Source organism: Nesoenas mayeri, assembly GCF_963082525.1.
Source record: "Nesoenas mayeri genome assembly, chromosome: 1".
NCBI lineage: Eukaryota > Metazoa > Chordata > Aves > Columbiformes > Columbidae > Nesoenas > Nesoenas mayeri.
The window spans coordinates 137,853,423-137,869,821 of record NC_137541.1 but is presented as its reverse complement, the minus strand read 5'-3'; positions in this window follow the sequence as shown (position 1 = coordinate 137,869,821).

Here is a 16,399-nt window from a genome sequence, read left to right as displayed (position 1 = left end):
ATAAGGAAGAAATTTTTTACAGTGAGGGTGGTGAAACACTGACACAGGTTGCCCAGAGAGGTGGTAGATGCCCCATCCCTGGAAACATTCAAGGCCAAGATGGGTGGGGCTCTGAGCAACCTGATCTAGTAGATGTCCCTGCTCATTGCAGGGGGTTGGACTAAATTACCTTCGAAGGTCCCTTCCAACCCAACTATTCTATGATTCTATGCTAGCTGGCATTTGGGATTTGACCTCCTGAGCCCCACTGGTGGCAGTACCCTGAGTGTTTGCCCATTTTCTGTTCCAGCTATCTGAAATTATGTGAGAGCTGGGGTACAGCAGGGCACATCCAGCTGCTGACAGCTGCCAAACAAAGCAAGTATCAAAGGATGGATCTCAAGCAGTGGTTGTTTGGTGGCACCAAGACACAGCCTGACCCAGGATGATCTCCTGCATGGCACTGCGGGCTCAGGTACCACAGGGCTACCCTGTGCTCTGAGGCACAGATGGTCTGAAAGAGAGTCTCTTCTACATGACAAAATATCATATGCAATTTTGGGACAACTTCATTGGACAAAAGAGCTGTCCTTCAGTATCCCTTCTCCAAACTTGGCTAGTAGCAGCTGCATAGGTAAAAGATACAGATACTAGGAGTAGAACAGCTTTGTACTTTTCAGGCTTAATTTTATAGCTTTGGGACATCTTGGAAATACCCACAGAGAGGAGTTTGATCAATCTTCCTATGACACAGCATAACTGAGGCTGTACCACTCACAGCCCAAGCTCTTTGCTGTCTTTGCAGCTGCACTGTGAGCTTCTTTCAACTATACACAGGCACTTTCTCGCCCATAGGTAATTTGAAGGTGGAGTATCTCCAAGTTATTGAAATGTTTTGTTCCAATATTTCATTTTCAAGTAGCCTGTCACTTAGGCTTTTTCTTTTTTTTTTTTTAAAGGTGAAGCAAAATATATTCATTGATCTGAAACTCGTTTCTTTGCAAAGATTTTTTGTTAGATGCGAAACTTCAAATTCCAGGCTGCTTTTCTGGTATGGGGTGAAAGCAAATGTCGAATGGGTAGATCTGCCTCTGCCAAGAAGACAGAGGAAAACTAAGGAACCTCAATATCTCTAGACTTCAAAAACTTAAGTTTTGAATTTCTGGGTTGTTCAGGTTTTAAAATGTTCTTCCCTTGTAAACAGGTTGTAATGGTCTGGCTGGAAGCACTGCCTTTTCTTGCTGGAAAGAGTGAAAGTTACTGAGCCATATCGTGTTTGCCGAACCCAAACTTCAAGTGTGTTTCTTTGAAAAGCTTGAGGGCCCGTGTTCCTTGGTTGGCTGACTGAGTTTTTAAGAGCAGGATCTATTTTCTCTTTCTGATGCCATGCAGGTGTGCTAATGGGCAAAGCATCAGCCTAGAGATAAGAATGTTGTTCTTACAGACTACTGAAAATGGTTGTTGGTGGTTTGCTCTCTTCTGCTAACCCTTACCAGTCTAAAGTGCTGTGCAATTAAAGCTGATGTTCATCGCTTGTGAGGTATGGGCAGACCTTAATGAGAATGTTGCTAACTGCAGGTGCTGGTGAGGCATGCTGACCTCTTCTTCATCTGAGGCATGGGGTAAGGGTCATGGGAACCCCTCAGAGTATGTCTCCTGTACAGGGACCCTGTAAAGCCCTATATGGAGCTCAAGACTGAGCCAGCTATACCTCTTGGCTAGCTGTGTGGACCTGGATTGGGTAGCCCTCCCCTGGGCTTTTGCACTGCAGTCTGAGCTGCTGCAGGTCTTGGTATGGCCACCATTCAGCCCCCAGTACTGGGATGCTGCAGCCCCAGTCCTGGGCTGGAAGTGCTGGCAAATGTGCTATAGAGACAGGATTTCTCCTGAGCATCATTTTGTATGAAGTCATGTGTCCTGGCCCTGGCTCCTTTTGCCATGCAACTTGCGTCGCCTTCACTAATGCTGATCCCAGGAGGGCCGGGCTGCGCCTGCTTACTGCTGGTTTGGGCCCATCAAGGTTTATTAGCTGTACTCTGCTCCACGCTGAAGTGACTGTGCTGCTTCAGGACACAAGCTGTGCTTCAGCTAATCAGAGCAGTTGAGCCTGAGGTGGCTTGCCATGGAGCTAGCATGGTGGCCTCCACATTCATGGTATAGCTCATGTGCAACCTGGACCCACTACCCGCAGAACCACCTGTGAACCTTTCGGTCACTCTGTGCCAGTCCATGGATGGGTAGCAGGGGGGAGGCATTTGGACTCTGCCACTGCTGCTCTTATTTGTGGAAACTGGACAACAGTGCATGGAAAAATGTTGACACAGGTTGTCTTGTCAGACTCTCATCTGCTGGTAATAGCCTGAAACGCATGTGTTGGTGCGATGGTGTTCAAAGGAGATGTGTGGCTATGGAAACCTACCTCCGCATGCCCAAAGAGCCCATGAAAGCTTGCGAGCAGAGCCACTAAAGCTTCTCCACCTTGGCCCCCCGTGATCTTTCTGCAAACAGCCCTGTGGGGAGAACCACTTCATTTTCTGTTGTGTGTTCCCTACACTTGCAATACCTGAGAAAAAAAATGACAGCTCTCTTTTCTTGAGACTACATGTCAAATGCCTGAGGCTGTAATGAAATATAGATCTACCTGATGCTGGACGTAATACCCGAGTATTTCCTTCTACACTTCATGAACGACCCTGCCACGTCTCCAGCTCACAGCATCCTACTGCGGCTGGAGGAGAGCCACTCTCGTGCTTCACTCACCTTGACACCCATCAGCTAAATAAAGATATGATGTTAGTTAGGGTATAGGGAAGCTCCTGGGAAAATATGATCAAATACAAAGATCAGTTGGGAGGTTTAACCAAGGATCCTATTTGAGGAATGGGCTTAAACTCTGCCAGGGGAAATTTAGGCTGGATATTAGGAAGAAATTCTTTACAGAGAGAGTGGTCAGGCATTGGAATGGCCTGCCCAGGGAGGTGGTGGACTCACCTTCCCCGGAGGTTTTTAAACTGAGATTGAACATGGCACTTAGTGCCATGATCTAGTAAACGGACTAGAGTTGGACCAAGGGTTGAACTCAATGATCTCTGAGGTCTTTTCCAACCCAGTTGATTCTGTGATTCTGTGTGATTCTGTAATTCGTTCCTGACTCTACTCGTCTTCACCGGTGCTTGTTTCAGAGCCACCAATTGCCTGTTGTGCTTCTGAACTGGGGGCTCCTTGTTAGGCAGCTGCAGATGTCTGCCATGTCTTCTCTTCAAGCCTGACCCTGTCAGAGCTGGGGCGGGCAGGTGAGCACAAACAGAGCCAGAGCTGGCCTGGAGAGGAAGGAGGAAGTGGCAAGACTCGAGTTGCCCAAAAACCCCTTTCTGTGCTGTGGTGAAGGTCACCATCCAGGAAGGGGAGCAGGAGGAGCTCTGTATCTGGAGCAGCTTGGCATGCTCCAACAGAAACCCACTCCACTATGGCTCCAAGCATGGTCTGAACCCAATGTACAGCTGTGGTATGGTGGCCTAATGAACTGCCATGTGTCAGCCATGCCATGGTAACCATCTGTGTGTGCCATGCACCCATGATGGATGTGTGGTGTGTTGCGAGGTGCTGAGTGACCCACCTCACTTCCCTGTCTTTGCAAGCCAAGCTGGTTCAGGTGGCTTTAGGTTTCTCACAGGCTGCAGGCAGTCACCTCTGCTCAGCTGCTGTGAGGTGGTGAGCCACCAGGCTGTGGAGCTTGGAGCTGTTTGTTCTTCACCAAAGTGAGGAATCAAGCTTTGCTGGAAGGAGATGTTTCCCCACATGGTATTTGGCAGGTATTTGCTGCTGCAGGAGATTACTGAGGCCAACAACCATGCATGATTCAAAAAAAGCATCAATTATTTGTTTAAATGGCACTCCCAAGACCTCTGTTCATAAATACGGAAAAATATGCAAGAGCCATGATGGAAACAGAAGGACCCAGTTTTGAAGAGTCACAGTGTACCCTGGCCGTGGAGTTTGTGAGGAGATGGTCTCAAAGAACAGGTAGTCCATCATGGCTGGCAGCAGGTTTCTGAGCACCTTTTCCAGAAGAAGCAGTCTTCACCCTTGCCAGGAAGCCGAGCTGGATGAACCGTGTCCCCAGTCTGGTAAGTTCAGCCTGAAGCCTCTTCAGATAGGTCATGTCAGACCAAGACACAACAAATGCTCCCAGCTCAGGTTTTAGACTGATCTGATGACAATCTTTCTTTTGAAACAGCCTCAATACCACATCGGTTGAAGGTTATTTTTTAAATTGCACAGCTGAATAAAAAGGAAATGACCTATGAGGGCTTTTGAAAAAAAATTTTTTTTTAATTAGTTGGTGAGGAGTCATCCTTGGTAAATGCCTAGTAGCTGGCTTGATGTGAGTCTTCTGTCTGCCTTTGTGTGCGGGTACATATGGTCTCAGTGGATGTGTACAGAGTGGAAGCAGTCCTGTTCTGTAGGTCCCCTGTGCTCAGGTTTGTGTTTGTGTACTGGGAGACTTAATGAGAACAGACTGCCTTTCTTTCCCTTCATTCCCCAATCCCATCTGTTCAAACAAAAGGCTGAAAGGGAGAGAAAGCCGAGACCCTGCTGGTCAAGAGGGGATGGATAATAACACATATCCTTGGGCTACATTTCAGCACATGCAACCCTTTCAAGCTGTGCTAAAGCTTTTATTCAGGCAAGAGAAAGAACAACCAATATAAAATAATTTTTTTCTTCTTTTTAAAAAAGCTGCATCAGACCTGAAGGACGCTACATTCCGTTCTATCCCTCTAACATTTTATAAAGCTGGATTGTCAAAAAAGAGTCTAAATCAACACTGATTATATATTTGCGTGTGTACAGACAGGGCATGGTATTGGGCTAGAGTGAGCAACACATGCAGAGGGGCCAGGGATGGCTTAGAAAGTCAATTTTCACTGTGTTTGCACATGGTAACAGTTCCAGATTCGTGTAATTAACTATACATCAAAAGGGTGTGAAGGAAGATATATTCCTCTCCACCTTGGGAATTTGATAGGTACTTTGCAATTCATAGTTAACCCCCCATTCACATATTTGTCATTATGGTCATGCCAAACAACTCATCTGAAGATCAAAACAGCTTTCTTGGGGACTGTTACAGAGAGAGCAGCACGAGAGATGGCACCTCGAATCCCAAAGTGGGTACCAAGACGCAGAGAAGGATGCAGCCTTGGATGGCAGCGCTGGTGCTCAGCTCTCTGCCAGCCATTCCAGGGACGTCGTAATGGTTTACGGGAGAAAAATGGTCTCAAATGCCATTAGTTTAATGCTTCATAATGTCGTTGTGTCTGTTTTAAATGCAATCATGGAGCTCAAGGGACACCCAGGACTAAAATAAAAAGGAGGAAAAGAGCTTCCAGAAATGTAACAGTAGAAAGGGAGGCAGGAGAATCTTTGGTGAGCGAAGAAAGAACATTCGCTGATTCTTTTCCATTGAGCACGTAGCACATGAATAATCAGTGTAGGACTCATAAAGGTATATTCACCATGAGGGCTGATTGCATTCAGGTTGCAATAAACACAGCAAAGCAATAGAATCGGTCTTGGAGAGGAGAAGAGACAGTTTTGCAAAATGCAAGGTCTGGCTCTGGCCAAGATTTTCATAAACAGCCATTTCAAGTGGTATTTCTAGTGCTGTGTGAGTGTCTCTGCCTAATTTTCAGAAGTGGTGCAAAACAGATCCCACCAAATGTGTCCACCATCCGCTACCAATCCAGCAAGTCCATTAATGTGTGCGAGTGCCTAACTCTGGGGTACCTGACTCTCACTGACTCAAAAAGAGTGATCCAAAGAAAATAAAAGAGGTCAAAAGCAGTGAACAAGATGAAGCTGACCTGTTCACACTAATAGAAATGCTGATAAATATATTTAAAAAGCAATGAGTACAAGCGGGGGTTATGCTTGTATAAGCTTCAGAAATCTTTCTAGGTGTCTCACATCTCATTTCAGTTGCACAGGTGGAGCTGTTTACTTGTGGATGAAATCCTCCCTTGGTTGGCATCTCCTGCTCCAAGCGAGGCAGGTACATGCTCCTTTCAGACAGGAGTTGTTCAGTTCCAGTGGTCATCAGTTATTCTTCTCCAGGGCAGAATTAAACAAGGTGTGGGGATTGTATGACCGGCCAGCAGTGCTCCTTTGTGTCTCTTTCTTTTTGAATCCTAACAATCGGGAGCAACCTGCTTCTGTGCATCAATGCCCAGGGCTAATCTAATGTAGAAAATTTGCATGAGCAGCACATCCCCCCTCCTCTCTACACCTCTTCTCACAGGGGATCCATCTCATATGTAGGGGGCACACTATGGCTGCTCTCTTGTCTATTATTCAAAAGCAGACCCCTTAAGCCTGGCCTAACCATGCACTATTGATATATTAGCAGGACGTGCCTCTGCTGGGTTCATCCATCAAGCAACCACAAGAGATGATTCCTAGGGATTAACTCGCTGATGGGTGTATGCAGAGGTTGAAAGGAGAAGGGATCGCAGTAGTAGCTGTTTTACTGAAAAGAGAGAAAAATGAATGTGGCAGAAATAGGGCCCTTAGCATTGCAGGTAGGTACAGCTCAATAGGTGGTTGCTTTCAGCTCCTCTGCTTTCTGCAACAGCTATTTTAGAAAACAAGAAAACACAGTTTTAGACAGTGCTTTGTACAAGGCTGGTTGCATTATAAGAATCTGTCCCCAGTGTCTTACGACCTAGCCAAATGTAACCCTTGAGGCTGAGATCTGCTGTGGTGGATGTCTCTGGTGGTTTCAACTGGGGGAGCTGAGTCTAATCTGACACAGTTCAAATGTAGTTTCTCAGAGCAAGGTTAGAGAAAAAGAAACAGATGTATCTGTAGTTTAAAACTGACTGGCAGTGCCTTTCTTTGGGAAGATCTAAATCTTCTGTGGAGCAGAGACTAGAAATTTGGCTTAAAAGGGCCTCCACTGTGGTGGATATGATTTCCGTCATCTCCTGAAAAACTGTCCCAGTTTGTCCAGATTGTGAGCCTCCAAAGAAAACGAGAGGAAATCTCATTTGCATTTGCCCAGTAGAATTTTGTCAGCATTTAACAGCCAGATTGTCTACCCATCCTTGGCACACATGACCACTGTGCGTGGCCCATCCTCACGGAGCACAGGAGTGTGCAGTCTTGAACTGCATTTTTCCTTGTAATTTTCTTAACCAAGTGGGGCAGCCTTGGCACTGGGTACCACAAGAGAGAGCATGGATCATGGGAATATAGCTGAGAGGTATACACAGGAAAGTTTCTTTTGCATTTCACCAATGGCCAAAAGTGTAACCAGGTAGACTTACAGCTTCAGGAGTCACTGAGCAAGGAGTCCAAGTAGACATATTTGCTGTCATATGTGAAACGGATGAAGTTCTTCCTTTAGTTCCTGATGTGAAATGAACAAACTAAAGGGAATATTTTTCACTGCAGGCCATCAGAGACATTTTCTATGATCCCCAAATATATTACCTGAATGTGATGTATCAGTAGGCTTCCAGAACAAGGCTTTAGAAAAACAGAGTGTATGTTGGCACACGTTCAATATCCTTTCTGGTAAACATCGCTTCCTTTGACTGGCATTCAGTCTATGTTTCACATCTTACCCTTCACCCCAAGAAAGAGTAGGAAAGCTGGTGGTATAAAGATACTTGCGTCTGCAGAGGTGGTATTTTGATGTAGGGATGTAGGGAAGAACAGAAGACTAATGGCTTGGAGCAACTTTGGAAAAAGCTGGAGTTTCCAGCTGAACAAGCAAAACTATGTATTTCTTATGATGGAAATGATGTGCCTGAAAGAGAAGTTAACACAGCCAGGTAGACAAGAAAAATATATTCAAAGGGATACATCAAAGGCATTCGGGAACTGAAAAAATCAAAGAGAAGAGCCAAAGGTGTTTCATGCTGGCATCAGAAGGCCAGTGACGTCAAGGAAGCTGATGAAGCTTGTCAAATATCTACAGATAAGTAACAGAAATAGTAGGGTTACTATGAAATAGTAAAATTGCTGTGAGGCAAATATGAACAGAAATATGGGTCTGTGTGAAACCACAAGGAGAAAAAATAGAGCAAGGGTTGAAAGGCTGGCCTGTGTTGAGCACCAAAGGTATGACTTAGAGCAATCAAATTGGTAGACATTGAGGGAGATGCTGTTTATATCAGGCCTGGACTTCAACAGGGCCCCAACACAGATATCTCCACAGCAGATATGGTCTCTGGCAATAGGAGGATGGCAGCAAGGTTACAGCACATTGAATGTGCCAGTTATCTTCCTGTTATCCCAACAGGAATGCAAGTAAATAACTGTGAGATGACTGAAATGAGGAATCAGAGACACTGGGCACCAACTGTGCCTAAGGTTTATGGCAGCTGAAGTGAACAAGAGTCTGAAGCAAACACTCATCCCATAAAGACTGCAGACTCTGAAAAGGTATAAAGGACCCATTGAAAGAACAGCTAATTGTCAGCAATCAAGAGGATTCCATATGCATGAAAGCAATTCTGCTTGGATGCAATATGACTGACACCAAGATGTCTATACTCTCCAATCTTACAAACTGGCTAGTAAAACACTTACTGAAGAAGGACATGGATCCAGATTTGGGCGGATGCTCAGCACTGCTACACTGCAGAGTGGTACCACAACAGTGGGGCTCATCATATTGGTAACATCTTGGTCAACAGGAAACTGAAAAGCATGAAAAATGCTGGTAAAAATGCTTGGAGTCAGAGTGCCTTGGGGACTCTAACATATCAATACAAAAAGACAAGATAAAATAAGGAATATGTGATTCTGGGATATAGGAATTGCTAATATGCAATTATGATAGGAGGGAAATTTGCGAATTGTGAGGTTAGCCCTACCACCACGAAAAACTGTTGTCAAATATACTTGTCAGATCGATGCATACAGTGAAGAAATAAGGAACACCTTCTCACAACATCGGTGAAAATGACACTGGACTGAGGCAGCCATCTCTTTTGGAAGGGCCTCAGACAAGGACAGCAGAATCATGATGAGACAGTTGATGTAACATGACCACAAGTAGACTTACTGCTGCTTACCAGCTGTGCTGTTGCTCTCTCAAAAGAGACCTTGGGACACAATAGACTCAGCATTGTTGGACCAGATAATCAGAGACTGACTGGATATTTTTACCTTTTGTAGGCATTTATTCAAAGTTCTGTGCTGCAGGCATGTCAAATAGGGATCCTCTTATATGGTTAACCATATCAATAACTGGCTTTTGAGACAAGCAGGCAAGAACAGCTGTGGCAGAGCATGTATGGAGACTTACGTCATACTGTACCACCCACTCCGGGAGTGGATGTTGATGACTTCCATCAGGATCCTTGCTCCCCAGTAACCTTTCACTGTCACTCAGTAATTAGTAAGAGTTCAGAACAAGGTGGGACTAGGCAGGCTGCGAATCAACTGGGTGGGTAGGTCAGGTCCTTATGCTGCTGACAGAGCATTTGCAATCTAAACACGTAAAGGGTGGAAAAGGGAAGCATGTGTTGTCTAGCAGGAGGATGAGAGACATGGAGAAACACCATACCGGCTGCAAGATTTGGAGAAATGGCTTTGCTGGTGTCAGTCAAGCCAGAAGCTGCAACTCCTAGAGAAACTCAAGGAGCCATTATGCACAGTAAGAAGGAGTCAATCTGGTGACAGCTATTCAAGTGTGACAGTGGTATAACTTTTACTTGGCAGAAATTCCTCTGCTGAAGATGCTATTGTTTTGGATGCAATTATCTTTTACAAGGTTCTTCCAATCCACCTAATCATCTTTATTTTAATGTGCTTTTCCTTTCTGCATTGTCACGTAAAATCCATTTCCTTTCAATTTACTTCAGATCTGTCTGTATCCAGATTACTGCAACTTGGACGCACGGTAATTAAATGCGGTTTGTCTGAGTAGAAAAGCAATGAATGCTATCGTGGCTTTTTTATTCTAGCAACACAGGTTTCTCTGTGTCATGCTGCCAGCATGGCTCAACCCTACCCTAGAGAGACTGTACTTTAGGCCAGATGCAAGCTTCACCTTGCATTTAGTCCTTGGGCCATCTTCTGAGATTGCTGATGAATGCTGCTTGGGTTTCAGATTCTGAGATTCCAAATTATTCATCACACTAGGATTGGCCTCGATAGCTTATATTGTGCTGGCTCTCACTTGATCCTCTATTTCTGATACGAATATTCAAGAGACTACTGACACCATTTGCATTATTAAAAAGGTTACAAGGTTGTTCTACCCTTTGGTTACAATGCGGCCTAGTGCTAGAATCCCTATGTGACTGACAGGTCTTCACCCTGGCCTTGGCCCTTCATAACACTATGTGCTTTGGGAGCTTGTAAATCTGTACTCTGAATCCTGTTTTGTGTAGCACTTCCACTTTTTGGATGTTACTGAGAAGCAAGTTGTTTGGTAGCAAGGGTCCTGTATTTCTTGAAATGATACAGAGGAGGTATTATGAGTGTCTGTAGGTCAAGCATGCACTGTGAATCCACCATTGAGAGCTGCTTTAAGAGTCATTCAAGAAAAGGTCAAGTGACGTAAATTAACCTTTACAGAGTAAGGTTCAAGTCTTGGATGCTGTTACAGGGTGAATGGAGTAGGGAAGCCTTGCACTGATTTATTTCCTACATTGTCTGAAGCTACTTCATGGGTCAAGAAATCTGGTAGTTCCTTCTCAAGAAATCCTTTGGCATTGATGAGCTTTGTGTGGGGAGCCCTGGACTGGAAGGGCCAAGGGGGCTGCTATGCAGTTTTTCTGCGACCACTTCCTTTGAAAGCCATGCTTTTTCTGATATAGGCTGAACTAGAGAGTGTAGACTTTGAGATAACCATATGACCATGGCCAGGAAAGTGATTCTTTGCCTTTAAAGATAATTTCTGATTCTCTGGATCATTTTTATGTTCAGTTTCCCCATCAAGAAATCAGGGATAAGTGTTCTCAAACCACTTTTGGAGACTCCACACCTAGCCAAGCAGCAAGACCTGGCTCATACTGGAGATGACCTCTGGCCACAAAATTTATACTGGTCTGTTTATACTATAATTGACTGAATAACTATGCATGGTGTTACCCTGCAACTATTTGTTTGAGACACCTTTGAATACCTAAGAAGCCCCAATGGCATGAGCTCAGAAGATGACCGACTATTCATGTACTCCCCTATTCTCACTCCTCTTCATGTCACCATTTTAACCTCCCTTATGGCTGAATCTAAAATCTCAAGTTTCTCATCAGACCTTTATTCTTTTATTTAGCTAGATTAATTTTATTTAAGGTCTCCCAAGCTTAGGTTTGCTTTAGGCAATTCAAGCAAGGTAAGAACTTGTAACCTTGATTAATAGGTCCTACCTATTTAGAAGGTAGTCCTGTCCATGTAAGGACTGGAAAAATATCAGGACAAGAAAGTTGGGACCAAATTCAAGGAAGGACCTCATGCTGCATTTGACCATCCTACTGTACTATGACCATCTTAAGGATCCTTCTTAGTATTCTTACTCTGGTCAAAATCATAAGAATCTCCATTGAATCAGTGGAACTGCTGTGCTTCTACATTTACATCTGACATCAAACTCCAAGTCTGGCTTTCAAGAAAACCTCATTTGTTCTGCTTATTGCCCCAGAGAACAAGTCCTCTTCCCTCCCAATGTAAAGATCATATTTATCTTGTCACATTGGTCCACTAGGAACTCACCATACAGAGACTTACCTATACATTCTGTGCTCAGGTTCAAAGAGACTGAGGCTTGAAAGAAGTTGTCATCTGTCAAAGATCCATTTCCTTCAGATCATGAAGATGTATGTAAGAGCAGTTGCACTGAGCCAAACTGAACATCCATCTAGCCCAGCATCTCAGTTCAAAGGGGGGCCAAACCCAGGTGTCTGGGGAATATCACAGTAGTGGAGGTATACATGATACTTCTACTAGAAATCTGCTGGCCTTCAGCCATTTATGGCTTGAGGAGAGCCTGAGTTGGAAGCAACTTCTACATGCTTAAAAATCCTCAGCAGATTTCTCTTCTGTGAGCCTCTGCCCTTGAACTTTATAACATTTCTGCTTTCACAGCATCCCAAGGAAGGAGCTCCACAGTTTTACTGCATATGGTGTGACAAGACATTTCCTTTTGTTTGTTTTGAACCTGGCACCCAACAGTTTCATTTGATGCATCCTGCTATCAAATTATATTGGAAGAGACAGGGAACAACTGATCCCTTTCCACCATCCCCTTCATAACTGGGGTATGACAGCTTTCTGTAAAATTACCATTGTCTCAGACCTTTTCACGTAGTCATTTCTTGTACAGAAGCTACTCCATGCTTTGGGTTATCCTTGCTGCCATTCTCAGGTGCTGTTGGACTTTTACTGTATCATTACTGAAAGACTGGAGGACCAGAGCTGCACATGGTATTCAGGATACAGACTTATTTCTGTTTTATGAAATAGCATAATGATGCTCTCTGCCTTGTTGTCTATCTGTTCTGTTCTCTCTATAAAGATAATAATATCTAACATTTAATTTTCATTTTCCACTCCATCAAGAACCAAGCTGATGTTATCATGAAACAATATATTGTAACTACAAGATCTTGCTTCTATGGTTGTCTCAAGACCTATCAGTTATATGTGAAGTTAGAAATGTTCTTTCCTGCATGCATCACCTTATCACTTTATTATGACTGAATTCCTTGTGCTATTTTATCAGTCTTACACAGTCCTTCTGCAATTTTTCATGGTCAGTGCTTGTCTTTATTATCTGAAATAACAAAAGTCCAATAGAGGTTTGTGGCTCTATCCTATAGGAGTAATTTCTAGGAAACACTTGAATCCTTTCTGAAATCTTGAAATCACTTAAAGGGGAAGATCCTTGATGTTGTCAATATCAAGTCTCAGGTGTGGGAGAGAATTGTCTCTGCACACGAATAAATTGTGTTCTCTCCTGCTTCCCTTCCCTTCCCTTCCCTTCCCTTCCCTTCCCTTCCCTTCCCTTCCCTTCCCTTCCCTTCCCTTCCCTTCCCTTCCCTTTCCTCCCTGTGATCCCACGCTGAACTCTAGGGTGTTTGCAAACTTTTTGCCACTTCCATGTACAGAACAGATTTGAGGAAGGAGAAAGAGGACTTCTCTGGAGGACAGATGCTATATGACAAACCCCTTCGTCTTCTGGTCCTTGAAAAAATGTTCCTGTGCCAGTCCATCCCTCTGGCCATGATTAAAGTTGTAGTGATCTCTCCTCAGTAGTGCTGAACATCTAATTGATGACTCCTTCCAGTTCTCTGCCTGCCTCGTGCCTGTCTGTTTCTGGACTGAACTTGCTTCTAACCCCCTGAGCAAGCTGCTGCTTCTGGCTTGTTGGAGTATCTTTTCCCTATCCTCCCATATAAACAGCTCTACTCAGCTGCTTATATCCTTCCCCTTCCTCATACTTTCAGCTGCTGCTTTTTCCCATGTTTGTTGCCTGCCTTTTCATATTATTTTATCTCATTGCTCCACCTGCATATGCCCCAGATTTACTTGTACACCACACCAGCCTCATGCAAAATGCCCTGCATCATATCCAGTCTCTGACTGATGTGGCCTTTCTACTGATGTGAGCTGGCTTCTTCTGCCTTTCTCTCTTTCATCCTGCACTGCTTTTGCTTTGATTTAAGCACTTCTAATGACACTCTTTTTCATCCCTTCTCCTAGGTCTCCTTTGAATTCTCCCCAGAGTGGCTTTGTTTTCTCTAGTCATGTTCATGTTTCAGTGAGGACCAGCAGAACAAATGTCACCTGTTGCTTTCTGAGTGATTCTGTGTCCTGACACACTAACAGCTATTGCACATAAAAATGTGTGCACACAAGCATATGCACATATGTGTGTAGGAGGTTTTAGGAGGAAAAGCATGGAAGACAGGGTTGGTGGGTTTTTTGTGTTAAATTGTGAAGAATGCCTGAAGCATCTGGATGGGTTTGAGAAGAGTGTAACTTCTGTAACATCACCTGTTTCCCCATTGTGGAAATGTCTCCACAGATTAGAGAGGAAGTGAGAGACCAGATCTGTCACTCTGCCTCTGAGCTGGAGCACCAAGCAGCTCCCTGCAGGAGCAAGGATCAGCTGAACTGGAGGGCATGGGCTGGCGGTGATGGAGGAGCAGGACCCCTGTGCAGTCATACAGCTCTCAGGACCTGGAAGGGCAGGGTGGCTGTGGGGAGGGCAGGAGGAGCGGCTGGAGGGAGGCGAGGGGGCAGGAGCTGCTTGCAGAGCTGGGCTGTAAGGAGCTGGTGGAGGATAGCGGTGGGCAGGGGAGTCTGCTCTGGAGGGACAGAGAAGGGGACATCAAAGCACGCAGCAGGGAGCTCAGAAAAAAAGCAGCGTTAGCTAGCCCAACTTTGTGCCTGCACTTGCGTGTCTGAAAGTGGACAGAGTCTGAGCTCTCTTTCATTTGAAGCCTGAGTTATTCCAGCCCAGTGACTCAATTTATTTCTGTCTCTGCTCCTGACATTTCTCTTTCAGGTGGCTGCTGCCTGGTTTTGGGTGGGGCCGTGGGCTGGGGTGACTCATGTTTTCAAGCTCTTATCGGCATCAGTATGATGTTCTGCTTTTCTTTTCTGTCGTACCGCATCCCGCTCCCCTCCCCTCCTTCCCCTCCCTCCGCCGACTCCCAGAGGAGGCGACAGACGGTCCTGTAATTTGGTTCCATTCGCTCGACTGGAGCAACACCTGCCCCCCTCTCTGGGGACAGGAGGGTCTCATCCCAAACTGTGCAAGGAGCCAAAGACGAATCTGAAGCCCACATGCAAATAGAGCCCAGGATAAAACAACACAGCCATTCTGGGCAGGGAAGGCAAAATCCGTCACCAGGGGAAGAGGCAGTAAAAACATAATCGCCTCTGAAGAAATAAATAAAAAGTGCCAAGAGATTGTCTTTTCCTTTTGGGTCAGTTGCTATTGTGGTTATTGATCTGTCCCACCCTGGAGAATAAACTGAGAGTACTGAAAAATAATGGCTGATATTAGAACACATTTATTCACCCTAAAAGGACTGGGTTAATTGGGTTACAGAATGTCTGGATGGATAGATACATGAATAGATAGAATGTTGCTAGTATTTCTTCCTGCCTATATAATGGAAAAGATCCATTTCTTTGTTGAATTTCATATGCAGTGTCCTCTTAAGCTCCCCACCCCCTCCAATTTTTCTCTCTTTCGTACATACACAAGCTTTGCTAGAAATACAGCAAAGATATCAAATAACACCCAAGACCCTCAGAATTTCTCTGCTGTAAGTATCAGTTGTTATATCCTACCTGGCTTCCCTCCTTTTTAACACAGGCAATAAAGCACTACTTTGTGGCCAGTGAGTAGTGTGATCCTAAATGTACACGTACCATGCACTTTGCTGGTGAGTGCTGCCTGTGTCTAGAAATCCTTCCTTTTGTATACACATATCTAATAGCAGCATAAATTCAAGTCTATATTTTGGAATATTTTGTCCTCTAGATCCTTTAATCTGTTAGGAAAATACGTGATACTCATAGAAACAGTTCCCCCTTAGCTGTACAGTCCCACAGAAATCAGTATATTTCTTTGTAGAAATTACTTTTCGCTTGCTGTCTGTCCTCATTCACTGTATCAGGGTCAGGGTCTATTTCTACAGTTCAAATGAATGCGTTAGATGTCTTGTTTCCTATCGATACCAATGTGAACACATTGCACCCCTTGTCTGTGTCCACGAATGTATCTTAATCAATGTTATCACTTCGTGCTAAGTGTGTGCTGAGTATTCCTTGTATTGAGATATTTGAGATCTATACATTTGAAGTACTTCCTCTCTGTGAATGCTGGAGATTTCCATTCTGTATTTTATATATTGGATTGAGTCATGCTTAAAGAACCTCTTTTAGCCTCAGCTAAAGGTCCAGAGGCAGTACTCTGCTTTCTCTTTGAGTATGCTTTCTTTCATGGTTTGTAGGATGAGCTACACTTTAAATGTGAAAGGTATTTGAATGTAGCTGTAATCTTAGCTTTACTCCCTAAAAACTCAGGAAATACTAATATTGTGTTTCTTTTCTGACAATTGTTGGATTGGCCGCAGCTGATAGAAACTTCCATTGAGCAGTTCCACCCAATTCCTCCTATAATAATGTACAAGGTTATTCAGTTCTGTGTTGCTGAGGGAACACAGACATAGGCAAAGGAACTTTGATTATATAATTAGACTTTATAGCTATCCAACGTAGACTTGCAATGAGATGGAGTTAAATTTGTTTACCCATTCTTCATAAATCCAGACTTTTGAGCACTTAGCCATGCAGACTTTTTATTGCATTAACTTTGTAGCTTGTACATGCTACTCAGATCTTTCTGAAGAATAACAAAAGGGTGGAATGGGGGAGCAAAACC